The 14,395-nt window shown below is 47.2% G+C and overlaps 1 pseudogene; it reads right to left on the reverse strand.

Annotated features, from left to right (window-relative positions):
* Nucleotides 1-2,249: 2,249 nt before the first annotated feature.
* On the reverse strand, nt 2,250-3,307 carry LOC117064243 (annotated as a pseudogene).
* Nucleotides 3,308-14,395: the final 11,088 nt, after the last annotated feature.

The following is a 14,395-nucleotide window of genomic DNA, read 5'->3' on the forward strand; positions in this document are numbered from 1 at the left end:
TTTTTTTTTTTCCAAGACAGAGTTTCACTCTTGTCACCCTAGCTGGAGTGCAATGGCACAATCTCGGCTCACTGCAACCTCCACCTCCCGGGTTCAAGCGATTCTCCTGCCTCAGCCTCCTAAGTAGCTGGGATTACAGGCACCCGCCACCATGACTGGCTAATTTTTCTATCTTTAGTAGAGACGGGGTTTCACCATGTTGGTCAGGTTTGTCTCAAACTCCTGACCTCATGATCCGCCCACGTTGGTCTTCCAAAGTGCTGGGATTATAGGCGTGAGCCTCTGCACCCAGCCCCAAAATATTCTTATAGAAGAGGGGGAAAATGGAAAGGGAGTTTAAAATCATACATAAAGGAATGTGCTAAAGAAGGTGTGTATTTTTGGACAGGAGAAGGGCAGATGATCAGGCACACAAAAGCTGGCCAGCTCTCTTCAACTGTGTCCAAAGAGACAGCGTTTTCATTATATATCACTATGGATCTAGATTAATGGCCACAAATTAAGCCTTGTAACTTAAGGTCTTTCTCTGAAAATGCCAACTCTATTATTTCTCAAATACATATTAAGAATTATATTCAGACCCACTTAACGTGTTAATTGAGGATACAGCCAAAATACTAGTTATGACATTATGAAGCACTGTGGCAACAGAAGGGATATAGTATATAACAGATAAGAGTATGGAGTTGGCCAGGTGCCATGGCTCACACTTGCAATCCCAATACTCTGCAAGGCTGAGGTGGATGCGTTGCTTGAGCCCCTGAGTTTGAGACCAGCCTGGGCAACATGGCGAAACCCCGTCTCTACTAAAAAATACAATAGCTGCGGTGGTGGTGTGTGCCTGTATTCCCAGCTACTTGGAAGGCTGAGGTGGGAGGATCGTGTGAGCTCAGAATGTCGAGGCTACAGTGAGCTGAGACTGTGCCACTGTACTCCAGCCTGAAAGACAGGGTGAGACCCTATCTCAAAAAAAAAAAAAAAAAGAAGTAACAGTAGGGAGTCAAGCCATACTGTTTAAATTCTATGTCTGCCCCTTACTACATGGGATTTCCAAGGGAGGTCAATTAATTTTGTGCCTTTGTTTCCTCAGTTGTGAATAACAAGATCTACCTCTGAGAACTGTTGTGAAGTTTCAGTGAATCAATACATGTAGAACACTTTGATGTTGCTTGGCTTTAGGTAAACACTCTGTAAATGGTAGCTATCATTATTCAAGGATGTCTACTTGGAGTTCTACGAATTAAGCAAAAGTCTTCTTTTTTTTTTTGAGACAGTTTTTGCCTTGTTGCACAATGGTGCAATCTCCATTCACTGCAACCTCTGCTTCCTGGGTTAAGCAATTCTCCTGCCTCAGCCTCCCAAGTGGCTGGGATTATAGGTGCATGCCACCACACCCAGCCAATGTTTGTATTTTTAGTAGAAACGAGGTTTCACCACGTTGGCCAGGCTGATCTCGAACTCCAGACCTCAGGTGATCCACCTGTCTTGGCCTCCCAAGGTGCTAGGATTACAGGTGTGAGCCACCACGCCCTGCCAAGTTTTCTTAACTTACCACAGAGTTTGAAGAACAGGAGAAGAATATTAGAACCTTAGACTTTTTTAGAAAGTATGCTTCTTACTGTTTTCAAAATTTTATTTATTTATAATTTTTTTCAGTCAGTGGAAAGACATTTAATTTGAAATTAAAGAAACAAGATTATCAGCCAGGTGCGGTGGCTCACATCTGTAATCCCAGCACTTTGGGAGGTCGAGGCAGGCAGATCATGAGGTCAGGAGTTCGAGACCAGCCTAGCCAACATGGTGAAACTAAAATATCTCTACTAAAAATATGAAGAATAGCTGGGCGTGGTGTCAGGTGCCCGTAATCCCAGCTACTCAGGAGGCTGAGGCAGGAGAATCATTTGAACACGTGAGGCGGAGTTTGCAGGGAGCCGAGATTGTGCCACTGCACTCCAGCTTAGGCAAAAGGGTGAGACTCTGTCTCAAAACAAAAAACAAACAAACAAAAAAACAAGATTACCAAGAAAGAGCATTTGTTTCCTCCAGTCTACCAGAGTCAACTCCCCATTGGATGTGCAGCAGGACAACCCTTTGCTGCCAGACCCACTCTGAGGAGGAAGCAGACAAGACCTGCCTCTGCCCACCTTCTGGCCAGATGTACAGAATGAGACCCCACAGAGCAGCAAAGGGCCTTAGAGACCCCTGAACCAGAGCATCCAAAGGGCTAAAAGTCCCTTCATAACCAAAACTCAACCCAGACCAAGGACAATTTGCCTGGGCTGCCAAAGGCTCAGTACTGAGGACAGATTCAAGCTCTGCGGGGGCCACCACTCCCTAAGCCCAGGGACACCCATCCCACCAGTCACCCATTGCTGCTGCTCTGGCAAAGGGTGAGAAGCACTTCCATTACTCACAGCCATGGTAGGAGCCTGGGGACCCCCGGCTTTGCCATACTCCTGCTCCAAGTGGCTGGTGGAGAGGTTGGGCTGGCTGGAGCCTCGCCCAAAGATGATCTGGTTGCTGCCCATGCCAGTGGCAACCTGGGCCATGTGCTCTTTGGTTTTGAGAGCCTGGGCCCTCTCAGCCTTCAGCCATTCCTCATCTTTGAGGAGGGCCATCAGTTGCTTTGACTTCTCATGCACATAGACGCCCTGGTCCTTGCCATCTCGGTCAATGTACTGGAAGTCCTTCAGGGTCTGGATGGTAAAGATGTTCTCACGGCACTCCTGGGCCACGCACTCAGAGCTGTCTTGATGAGGTAGTCCAGCAGCAGCAGCTCCTTGTACGCATGCTGCCAGTTCTAGCTATGGTCCTTGAGCCGCTTCCACAGCATGCTCACGATCTCCGAGAAGGCCGCCATGTTGTAGGTCAGGTTCGCAATCTTGGTCATCAGAGAGCTGGATGGGCCCCATGGGTCATTGGAGGTGGCTTCCCGAACTTTGGTTTCTGCCCCTGAGTAATTGTTCACAATGTTTTTCATCTGCTATCTGATAAAGTCATCATTTTTCTTTGTTACATATTTAAAGCCCTTCAAAGAGAGAAACTTTCCTGTCCTTGGTAGGTGCACACCCTGTGAAGGTTCACTTTCCATAATTGAGCTGGAACAAGATCCCTGCATGGTCATTTCCTCCTTTGGAGCCTCAGATCCAAAAAGCTGGAAGCCATGACCAGGCTACAGTGAAGTCCATGTCTGTTACATGAGGCTCCGGCCCACAAGTTTGGTAACCTCCATCTGCCTCATCACCAGTGAAGACCTAGTACTAGCACTGTGCCCGACACAGAAATGAACACTAAAATCCTTGGAATCTCCACAGTGATGTCTTTTTGCCTGTGAACGATTGACAGAGGGCTGGCAGCCTCTAGGCAGCTTCAGGATGGGGCTGGTCACCAGAAAGACCAAGGCAGGATCAGTCCAGGGAGGGGACTGAAGGTTAAGTTTATCACCAATGGCCAATCATTTAGTCAATCGTGTCTCCATAATGAAACCTCCATAAAAACACAAAAGGACAGGTTCAGGAAGCTTCTGGATGGCTGAACACATGAAGGTTCCTGGAGGGTGGCACCTAGGTATGGCATGGAAGCTCTGCACTCCTTCTCCCATACCTGGTCTATGCATCTCTTCATCTGTATGCTTTGCAGTATCCTCTGCTCCTCCAGGCTGGTGTGGGTGTGCCACCAGCGCTGGGGAGGCGGGAGCTACTGGAGCCCGTGGAGCCATGGCTGCCATACCTGGCTCTGTTTTCTGAATTTTAAATCAATGGACAAAAGTAAATATATTTAGATATGTATCATCTTTTTTAAAAAAAATGGAGAATTTAGATATATGTAGATTAAGGGACTTGCCCAAGGAATGAGTGAGGAAGACTGGCATAGGGATTCCGTCTTCTGATAGTCTGATAATCTCTACAGCATTGCTTACACATGTAAACCATAATCTTCAAGCGAAAGTAAATACCCAGAGCTTACTTTGGGTTACATATATTAGTAATACTTTGTGCCCTTTGGTGTCTTTATAAACATAGTTTTTTTTTTTTTTTTTTTTTTTTTGAGACAGAGTCTCGCTCTGTCGTCCAGGCTGGAGTGCAGTAGCTGGATCTCAGCTCACTGCAAGCTCCGCCTCCCGGGTTTACGCCATTCTCCTGCCTCAGCCTCCCAAGTAGCTGGGACTACAAGCGCCCGCCACCTTGCCCGGCTAGTTTTTTTTTTTTTGTATTTTTTTTTTAGTAGAGACGGGGTTTCACCGTGTTAGCCAGGATGGTCTCGATCTCCTGACCTCGTGATCCGCCCGTCTCGGCCTCCCAAAGTGCTGGGATTACAGGCTTGAGCCACCGCGCCCGGCCTATAAACATAGTTTTAAATGAAAAGTGATTGATATGGTTTGGATGTGTTCCAACCCAAATATCTTGAATTATAGTTTCCATAATCGCCACGTGTGTGCGAGGGACCAGGTGGAGATAAATGACTCATGGGGATGGTTTCCCCCATCCTGTTCTCATGATAGGAAGTCAGTGCTCATGAGATCTGATGATTTTGTAAGTGGCTTCCTCCTTCTCCTTTCTGCTGCCATGTAAAGAAGGAAATGTTGGCCGGGCGCGGTGGCTCAAGCCTGTAATCCCAGCACTTTGGGAGGCTGAGACGGGCGGAGCACGAGTTCAGGAGATCGAGACCATCCTGGCTAATACGGTGAAACCCCGTCTCTACTAAAAATTACAAAAAACTAGCTGGGCGAGGTGGCGGGCGCCTGTAGTCCCCGTTACTCGGGAGGCTGAGGCAGGAGAATGGCGTAAACCCGGGGGGCGGAGCTTGCAGTGAGCTGAGATCCGGCCACTGCACTCCAGCCTGGGCGACGGAGCCAGACTCCGTCTCAAAAAAAAAAAAAAAAGGAAATGTTTGCTTCCCCTTCCACCATGATTTTAAGTTTCCTGAGACCTCCCCAGCCCTGTGGAACTGTGGGTCAATTAAACTTCTTTCCTTTATAGATTACTCAGTCTAGGGTATGTCTTTATTAACAGTGTGAGAACGGACTAATGCAGTGAGTTAAAGTCCAAGGTGAATTTATCTAGTGAATTGAGTCATTTTACCTCTCATTTGCCTTTCCGTGCCAGCAACTTTAAGATAGGATCCATACCCAGGCAGGGTAGAATAATTAAACTGGGAAAAGGAAACCATGTAATTTAAGCCAAATGACCTGTTTTGGCCTGAACTATCCAAATAACTATGACTAAATTGGCTGTTCTCGTTGTTCTTTTTTTTTTTTTTTTTTTTGAGTCGAAGTCTCGCTGTCGCCCAGGCTGCAGTGCAGTGGTGCCATCTCAGCTCACTGCAACCTCTGCCTCCTGGGTTCAAGCGATTCTCCTGCCTCAGCCTCCTGAGTAAACTGGGATTATAGACATATGCCACAATGCCTGGTTAATTTTTTTTTTGAGACAGAATTTAGCTCTTGTTGCCCAGGCTGGAGTGCAATGGCACAATCTCAGCTCACTGCAACCTCCGCCTCCTGGGTTCAAGCAATTCTCCTGCCTCAGCCTCCCAAGTAACTGGGATTACAGGCATGTGCCACCACATCTTGCTAATTTTGTATTTTCAGTAGAGATGGGGTTTCTCCATGTTAGTCACGCTGGTCTTGAACTCCCCATCTCGTGTGATCCGCCCACCTTGGTCTCCTAAAAGTGCTGGGATTACAGGTGTGAGCCACCATGCCCGGCCTTATTTTTTTGAGACGGAGTCTCAATCTGTTGCCCAGCCTGGAGTGCAGTGGTGCAATCTTGGCTCACTTGCAACCTCCGCATCCCAGGTTCAAGTGATTCTCCTGCCTCAGCCTCCCGAGTAGCTGGGACTATAGGCACCCACCACCTGCCTGGCTAATTTTTGTATTTTTAGTAGACATGGAGTTTCACCATATTGGCCAGGCTGGTCTCGAACTCCTGACCTTCTGATCTGCCCATCGTGGCCTCCCAAAGTGCTGGGATTACAGGCGTGAGCCACCATGTCCAGCCTAATATGTGTATTTTTCCCATCCAAGTACTAACCAGGCCCGACCCTGCTTAGCTTCCGAGATCAGACGAGATCAGGTGCGTTCAGGGTGGTATGGCCGTAGACAATATGTGTATTTTTTAGTAGAGACAGGGTTTCACCATGTTGGCCAGGCTGGTCTCAAACTCCTGACCTCAAGTGATCTGCCCACTCGGCCTCCCAAAGTGCTGGGATCACAGGCGTGAGCTACCACACCTGGCCTTTTTCGTTTTATTTTTAAGTTTACTTATTTTTGAAACTAGAGGATCAGCAATAAAAGTGGATAAAGAAAGAACTAAATTATCCAAACTACCTCAGTTGTCTACCCAGGGACAGTCAGTGTTGATCTTTATTTTTTTATCAGTCTGATGTAGCTTTTATTGAGTAAAGGAAAAAGGGAATTCAGCCACATGAGACAGAGGTTCCAACTGATCAGAGCACACAAACACCCTTCCTGTCTGTGTGATGGCAACCACACCAGCACATGGGGCACGAGGAAACCGCTGCTGCAAGGAGGTGGTTCCCACTCTCACACACAGGAACAGCTCCTGGTCAGTCCCAAGAGGCAAGGACAGAGGGCACGGTGGCTCTCACAGAGTTACCTTACAAATAAACTCTGTGCCTTCCTCAGGAGTCTCTTACAACACTTTTAAAAAAGATCTGGGCCAAGTGCAGTGGCTTGCGCCTGTAGTCTCAGCACTTTGGGAGGCCGAGGCGGGTGGATCACCTGAGGTCAGGAGTTCAAGACCAGCCTGGCCAACATGGTGAAATTCTGTCTCTACTAAAAATACAAACATTAGTGGGTCACAGTGGCATGTGCCTGTAGTCCTAGCTACTCGGGAGGCTGAGGCAGGAGAATCGCTTGAACCCAGGAGGTGGAGGTTACAGCGAGCCAAAATTGCACCACTGCACTCCAGCCTGGGTGACAGAGCGAGACTCCGTCTCAAAAAAAAAAAAAAAGATCTGAACAGAAAATAGGGCAAAGGGCCAGCTGGCAGTGCCATGAGGCACATGGAATGTCCTGGTCTGTGGAATCGTGGAGGGTGACAGTAGCCGCATCATCAGGTATTGTATGACAAGGATGACACACTGCCACCGTGGCCTGTCCAGTTGGTGTGGATAAACTGCCCTGGTTTGGCCAAGAGTTCATAGGTGTGAGCCCCGAAGTACTCCCGCTGAGCCTGGATGAGCTTGGCTGGAAGCATCTCATGTCTGTACCTGTCATAGAAGAAGAGGGCAGTGGTAAAACAGGGCATGGGGATGCCAGCCTGGACCCCAGTGCTGACTGCCCGCCACCAGAAGTCCTGGCAGTTTTCAACAGCTGACTTAAAGTTGTCCAGTAGGAGGTTCTGAAGTTCTGGGTTTTTGTTGTTGTTGTTGTTGTTGTTGAGACAGAGTCTGGCTCTGTCGCCCAGGCTGGAGTGCAGTGGCCGGATCTCAGCTCACTGCAAGCTCTGCCTCCCGGGTTTACACCATTCTCCTGCCTCAGCCTCCCGAGTAGCTGGGACTACAGGCCCCCGCCACCTCGCCTGGCTAGTTTTTTGTACTTTTTAGTAGAGATGTGGTTTCACCATGTTAGCCAGGATGGTCTCGATCTCCTGACCTCGTGATCCGCCTGTCTCGGCCTCCCAAAGTGCTGGGATTACAGGCGTGAGCCACCGCGCCCGGCCTCCTTGAGTTTCTTTATGTTGTCATATACCAGGCCAGATTGATTTAGGTAAAAACAACATTCTTCATTTAAAAACATGCAGAGTCCCCCTACTCCCTTTTTAAAAATTTTTTCTTAGCAGTGAGTAAGTCAGGGCCTCATAGAATTGAGGAAAGAGAAATGCAAAGCCAGCAATTGTTTGTTAAAGAAGAATTAGAAACGGCTAGGAGAGAGTGAGATTGATAGTGTGGTGGAGATAGCTGGGGAGAGGTAGCAGGTGGCATAAGAACGGGAACGAGAATAAGAGTATAAAAGTAGAGAATAGGACTTCATCAGGGTGAAAGTATTGGAGTGTACTTTGTCACTGAAGATCTTCTATCCACTTAAAGAGAGACTTAAGGGTGGCAGTTTGAGGTAAAACCAGGAACCACTAAATACCAAGAGCCTTAGAAACTGCTTGGGTGATTTGACTAATAAAGGCCGGTCCATTATTGGACTGTATAGAGGTGGGAAGGCCAAACTGAGAAATTATGTCTGACAAAAGGGAAGAAATGACCGGGGTGGCCTTTTCAGACCATGTGGGAAAGGCCTCTACCCATCCAGTGAAAGTGTCTACCCAGACATGTTTCCTGACTCGAGGCATGTAAATAAAGTCAATTTGCCAGTCCTGGGCAGGGGCAAATCCCTGAGTTTGATGTGTAGGGAAGGGAGGGGGCCTGAATAATCCCTGAGGAATAGTAGAATAGCAGATGGAACACTGAGAAGTGAGTTCCTTGAGGACAGATTTCCACAATGGAAAGGAAATGAGAGGTTCTAAGAGGCAGGCTAGCGGCTTGTAACCTACATGGAAGAGGTTACAAAATGACGATAGAATAGAATGGAAGGAGATATTTTCCTTGGTCCAAGAACCATTTGCCTTGTGTGGGAAGAGATAGGTGGAAGTTTCAGCAGGTGAGTAGGTGGGAGGGGCCGGATGAGAAGGAGAAAAACTGCCATGAGGGATAGAAGTTGGAATGCTAGCTGCTTTTTTAGCTACCTTATCAGCGTAAGCGTTGTCCTGAGTGATGGGATCTGATGCCTTTTCATGGCCATTGCAGTGTATGACTCCAGCTTCCTTTGGAAGTAAAGAGGACTGGAGAAGAGTTTTTATTAAAGAGACATTAATGATGGAGGACCCTTGTGTAGTGAGGAAACCTTTCAGCCCATAAAACAGCATGGTGGTGCAGGCTATGGAAGGCATATTTAGAGTCAGTATAAATATTGACGTGTAGTCCTTTTACAAGAGTGAGGACCTGAATTAAGGCCATGAGTTCGGCTTGCTGAGAGGTAGTGGAGGGGGCAGAGCAGTAGTCTCAATGATAGATATCGAAGATACTATAGCATAGACTGCCTTTGCTGGTGAGTGGTGATTAGGCCTGGTGGGACTGCCATCAATAAACCAAGTGTGATCAGGGTGAGGAACAGGAAAGAAGGAAACATGGGGAAATGGGGTGAATGTCAGGTGGATCAGAGACAGTTATGGGGGATCCGGAATAATGTGGGAGGCCGTACTGAAGTCCAGGCCAGGAACAATGGTAATTGTGGGAAACTCAACAAGGAGTGAGTATAACCGAAGAAGCCGGGGAGCAGAAAGTGTATGTGTCAGGTGTGAGGAAGAAAACAGATTTTGGAAGTTATGAGAACTGTAGAGAGTGAGTTGAGCATAGTTTGTGATTTCGAGGGCCTCTAAAAGTATTAGGGCAGCAGTAGCAGCCACCACACGCAGACAGGAGGGCTAGGCTAAAACAGTAAGGTCAAGTTGTTCGGACAGAAAGGCTACAGGGCGTGGTCCTAGTTCTTGTATAAGAACTCCGATCACACAGCCCTGCACTTTGGCTGTGTGTAATGAAGAGGGTTGGGATGAGTTAGGGAAAGCTAGTGTGGGGGCAACTTCTAGGGCTGTTTTTAAGAAACGGAAAGAGGAGTGGGGAAAGGAGCACCATGGCTGTTTATTTCACCTGGGTGCAGGCGGGCTGAGTCTGAAAAGAGAGTCAGCAAAGGTGGTGGGATTATCATGAGTTCTTCTAGGTTTTGGGATAGGCAGTGGAGTTCAGAGCAATGTTTTGGGGGCAGGGGGTGGAGCTCATAAAGTACATTCTCAAGGGTGGGGAGAATGACAAACTTCTTAAGGATGGGGGAGATGATAAAGAACGTTGATCAGTTAGGGTGGAGTAGAAACAAATCACAATGGTGGAATGTCATCAGTTAAGGCTATTTTCACTTCTGTGGATCTTCAGTTGCTTCAGGCCATCTGGATGTCTACGTGCAGGTCACTGGGGACATGATGGCTGAGCTTGGGCTCAGAGGCCTGACAGCCTCAGCCTCCCAAAATGCTGGGACTACATGCATGAGTCAATGCCTGGCCACCACACTAATGTATTTAACATGTATACTTGGGAGCCTTCAGCATGACCACTCAACCCCTCAGTTAGTTACAGAAGCTTATATACTATCTCCTTTTTTTTTCTTTTTAAATAGGGATGGGGTCTGGCTCTGTTGCCCAGGCTGGAGTACAGTAGTAGGATCACTCCTCACTGTAACCTTGATCTCCTGGGCTCAAGTGTTTCTCTTGCCCAAGCCTCCTTAGTAGCTAGGACAACAGGCAAGAATCACCACATATGGCTAATTATATGCCATCTTGAGGCTACAGAAAGGATGGGAGCATTAGATCCTTGCAAAACAGGTTATGGGAGTGAGGACAAGAATTTTGTTGAGGGGCAATAAATGATTACTAGGGAGAAGGGCTGGATCAGGAAACAGAAATTAATGTGTAAAGAGTTTTCTTTGAAATGCAAATGATCCTTGGAGACAGTCATTATACTTGTTAAAGGGTCTGTTCAGGTGTGGGTACATCTGGGTCTTATTTTCTGCAATAGATGAGATTACGGGGGCTGGGGGAGGAAAAAAATAATAGTTTTCCTTGGTAGGTCTGGATCTTAGGTAAATAAAGAACTTCAACTTCAATGGGGGAGGGTGGGTCAAACAGATCTTGCAGCTTCTTCAGCTCAGCAGGTCAAAACACCTTATTTTGAGATATTGATTTCTGAGGACTAAACTCAGATTGTATTTTATTTTGCCCAAATTCCTATCTGAAGGGTCTGGGGAGTCGTGCCCTACAAATCATAAATTCTCAACAAATGCGTTTTATTTAACCTTATATATTGTAACTTACTTTCCAGCTTCACTCTGGCATAACATTACGAGACAAAGAAGAAAATCAAAATGTGTTACCCCAAAACGTGTTTCTTTGCCATTCTTTGAAACAGCCCTGCAAAGCTGTTAGTTGTGGGAGAAATTTTGCATCTATAAAGAATCTCTGGCCGGGCACAGTGGCTCACACCTGTAATCCCAGCACTTTGGGAGATAAGGCGGGCAGATCATGAGGTCAGGAGATGGAGACCATCCTGGCTACCATGGTGAAACCCCGTCTCTACTAAAAATACAAAAATTAGCTGGGCATGGTGGCCGGCACCTGTAGTCCCAGCTACTTGGGAGGCTGAGGCAGGAGAATCACTTGAACCTGGGAGGCCGAGGTTGCAGTGAATCAAGATTGCGCCACTGCACTCCAGTCTGGGTGACAGAGCGAGACTCCATCTTAAAAAAAAAAAAAATCTCTACTAGCATAGCTAGTTCTTTCTCTTCCGGACCATCCCAATCCTAAAGAGATTAACAAGTATCTGAATAGGAAACATTTGTCATCTACTGTCTCTAAGGGCGGTCACTATAAGACTTAAAAAGAACTTTGACCTCCACAATCTTTATCTTTTTTTTTTTGAGACAGGGTCTCGCTCTGTCGCTGAGGCTGGAGTGCAGTGGCACTATCTTGGCTCACTGCAACCTCCACCTACTGGGTTCAAGTGAATATCCTGCTTCAGCCTCCTGAGTGGCTGGGATTACAGGCATATGCCACCATGCCCTGCTGGCTAATTTTTGTATTTTTAGTAGAGATGGGGTTTCAACATGCTGGCCAGGCTGGTCTCGAACTCCTGACCTGGTGATCCACCCACCTCAGCCTGCCAAAGTGCTGGGATTACAGGCGTGAACCACTGCATCCGGCCATAATTTTTATCTTAACCTGAACATTCCCTTTCTGTTTTTTGCTTTTTGAGATGGAGTCTTGCTGTGTCTCCCAGGGTGGAGTGCAGTGGTGCGATCTCAGCAGATGAATCCCAGAAAGTGCTTGGTAACCCAATCCCCTTGCCCGACTTTGAGTTGTCCCATCTTTTGGGATCAAACTGTAGCAGGACAAGCCACAGACAAAACCCCTCAGACACCGAGTTAAAGAAGGAAGGGCTTTATTTGGCCAGGAGCTTCAGCAAGACTCATGTCTCCAAAAACCGAGCTCCCGGAGTGAGCAATACCTGTCCCTTTTAAGGGCTTACATCTCTAAGGGGGTCCGTGTGAGAGGGTCGTGATCGATTGAGCAAACAGGGGGTATCTGACTGGGGGCTGTATGCACCAGTAATCAGAATGGAACAGGACAGGACAGGGATTTTCAGAGTGCTTTTCCATACAATGTCTGGAATCTATAGATAACATAACCGGTTAGGTCAGGGGTCGATCTTTAACCAGGCCCAGGGCGCGGCACTGGGCTGTCTGCCTGTGCATTTCATTTCTGCCTTTTAGTTTTTACTTCTTCTTTCTTTGGAGGCAGAAATTGGGCATAAGACAATATGAGGGGTGGTCTCCTCCCTTAAAACCAGTGTATTTCTTAAATGTATTTGATTGATGTCTCAAGCCTCCTTAAAATGTATAAAACCAAGCTGTGCCCAACCACCTTGGGCACATGTTCTCAGGACCTCATGGTCGCTCATATTTGGCTCAGAATAAACAGAGTGAGTCAAAGTCTCACTCTTTTGCCCAAACTGGAGTGCAGTGGTGTGATCCTGGCTTACTGCAACCTCAACCTCCCAGGTTCAAGTGATTCTCCTGCCTCAGCCTCCTGAGTAGAGGACTACAGGCATGCACCACCATGCCCGGCTAAATTTTTGGTATTTTTAGTACAGACGGGGTTCCACTATGTTGGCTAGGCTGGTCTTGAACTCCTGACCTTGCAATCCACCCACCTCAGCCTCCCAAAGTGCTGGGATTACAGGTGTGAGCCACCATGCCCAGCCCTAAAGAGTTTATTCTAAACAAAATATGAGTGACCAAGGCCTGAGGCACAGCCCCAAGAGGTACTGAGAATATGTGCCCAAGACGGTTGGGTTACAGCTTGGTTTTAATACAATTTAGGGAGACATAAGACATCAATCAGTACATCTGGGGCATACACTGGTTTGGTCTGGGAAGGTGGGACAACTTGAAGAGGGTTTGGGGGAAAGCTTATAGGTAATAGGTGGATTAAAAGATTTCCTGATTGGCAATTGATTGAAAGAGTGAAGTTACTATTTAAAGACCTGGAATAAACATAAAGGAATGCCTGGATTAAGATAAGGGGTGGTAGACACTAAGGTTCTTATTATGTAGATGAAGTCTCCTAGGTGGCCATCCTTAGAGACAATAGATGGCAAATGTTAGGCCGGGCGCGGTGGCTCAAGCCTGTAATCCCAGCACTTTGGGAGGCCGAGACGGGCGGATCACGAGGTCAGGAGATCGAGACCATCCTGGCTAACATGGTGAAACCCCGTCTCTACTAAAAAAATACAAAAAATTAGCCGGGCGAGATGGCGGGCGCCTGTAGTCCCAGCTACTCGGGAGGCTGAGGCGAGAGAATGGCGTAAACCCGGGAGGCGGAGCTTGCAGTGAGCTGAGATCCGGCCACTGCACTCCAGCCTGGGCGACAGAGCGAGACTCCGTCTCAACAAAAAAAAAAAAAAAAAAAAAAGATGGCAAATGTTTCCTATTCTGACCTGTAAAAGAGGCTAGACTCTCAGTTAATCTCTTCAGAATTGGGAGGGCCTGGAAGGGGGAAACATCCAGTTATGTTAATAGAGATTCTTTTTTTTTTTTTTTTTTTTTGAGATGGAGTTTTTTGCTCTTGCCCAGGCTGGAGTGCAATGGCACAATCTTGGCTCACTGCAACCTCTGCCTCCTGGGTTCAAGTGATTCTCCTGCCTCAGCCTCCTGAGTAGCTGGGATTACAGGTGCCCACCACTATGCCGGCTAAATTTTTAGTAGAGATGGGGTTTCACCATGTTGGCCAGGTTGGTCTCAAACTCCTGACCTCAGGTGACCCACGCGCCTTGGCCTCCCAAAGTGCTGGGATTGCAGGTGTCAGACACTGCACCCACCCAACAGAGATGCTTAACAGATGCAATTACCTCTCTCCCCACAAAATGGCTTTGCAGGGACATTTCAAAATACAGCAAAGAAATATATTTTGAGGTAAAATACTTTGATTTCCTTTGTCATGTGACGTTATGCCAGAGTCCAGTTGGAAAGTAAGCCATTTTATATAAGTTTACATAAAACCCATCTGATAACATTTTTTTTTTTTTTTTTTTTTGAGACGGAGTCTTGTTCTGTCATCCAGGCTGGAGTGCAGTGGCACTATTTTGGCTCACTGCAACCTCCTCCTCCTGGGTTCACGTGATTGTTCTGTCTCAGCCTCCTGAGTAGCTGGGATTACAGGTGCACATCACCACCACCATGCCTGGCTAATTTTTTGTGTATTTTTAGTAGAGACGGGTTTCACTATGTTGGCCAGACTGGTCTCGAACTCCTGACCTCGCAATCCACCTGCCTCAGCCTCCC

The sequence above is a fragment of the Trachypithecus francoisi genome, unplaced genomic scaffold (assembly GCF_009764315.1).
Source record: "Trachypithecus francoisi isolate TF-2019V2 unplaced genomic scaffold, Tfra_2.0 Lachesis_group19, whole genome shotgun sequence".
NCBI lineage: Eukaryota > Metazoa > Chordata > Mammalia > Primates > Cercopithecidae > Trachypithecus > Trachypithecus francoisi.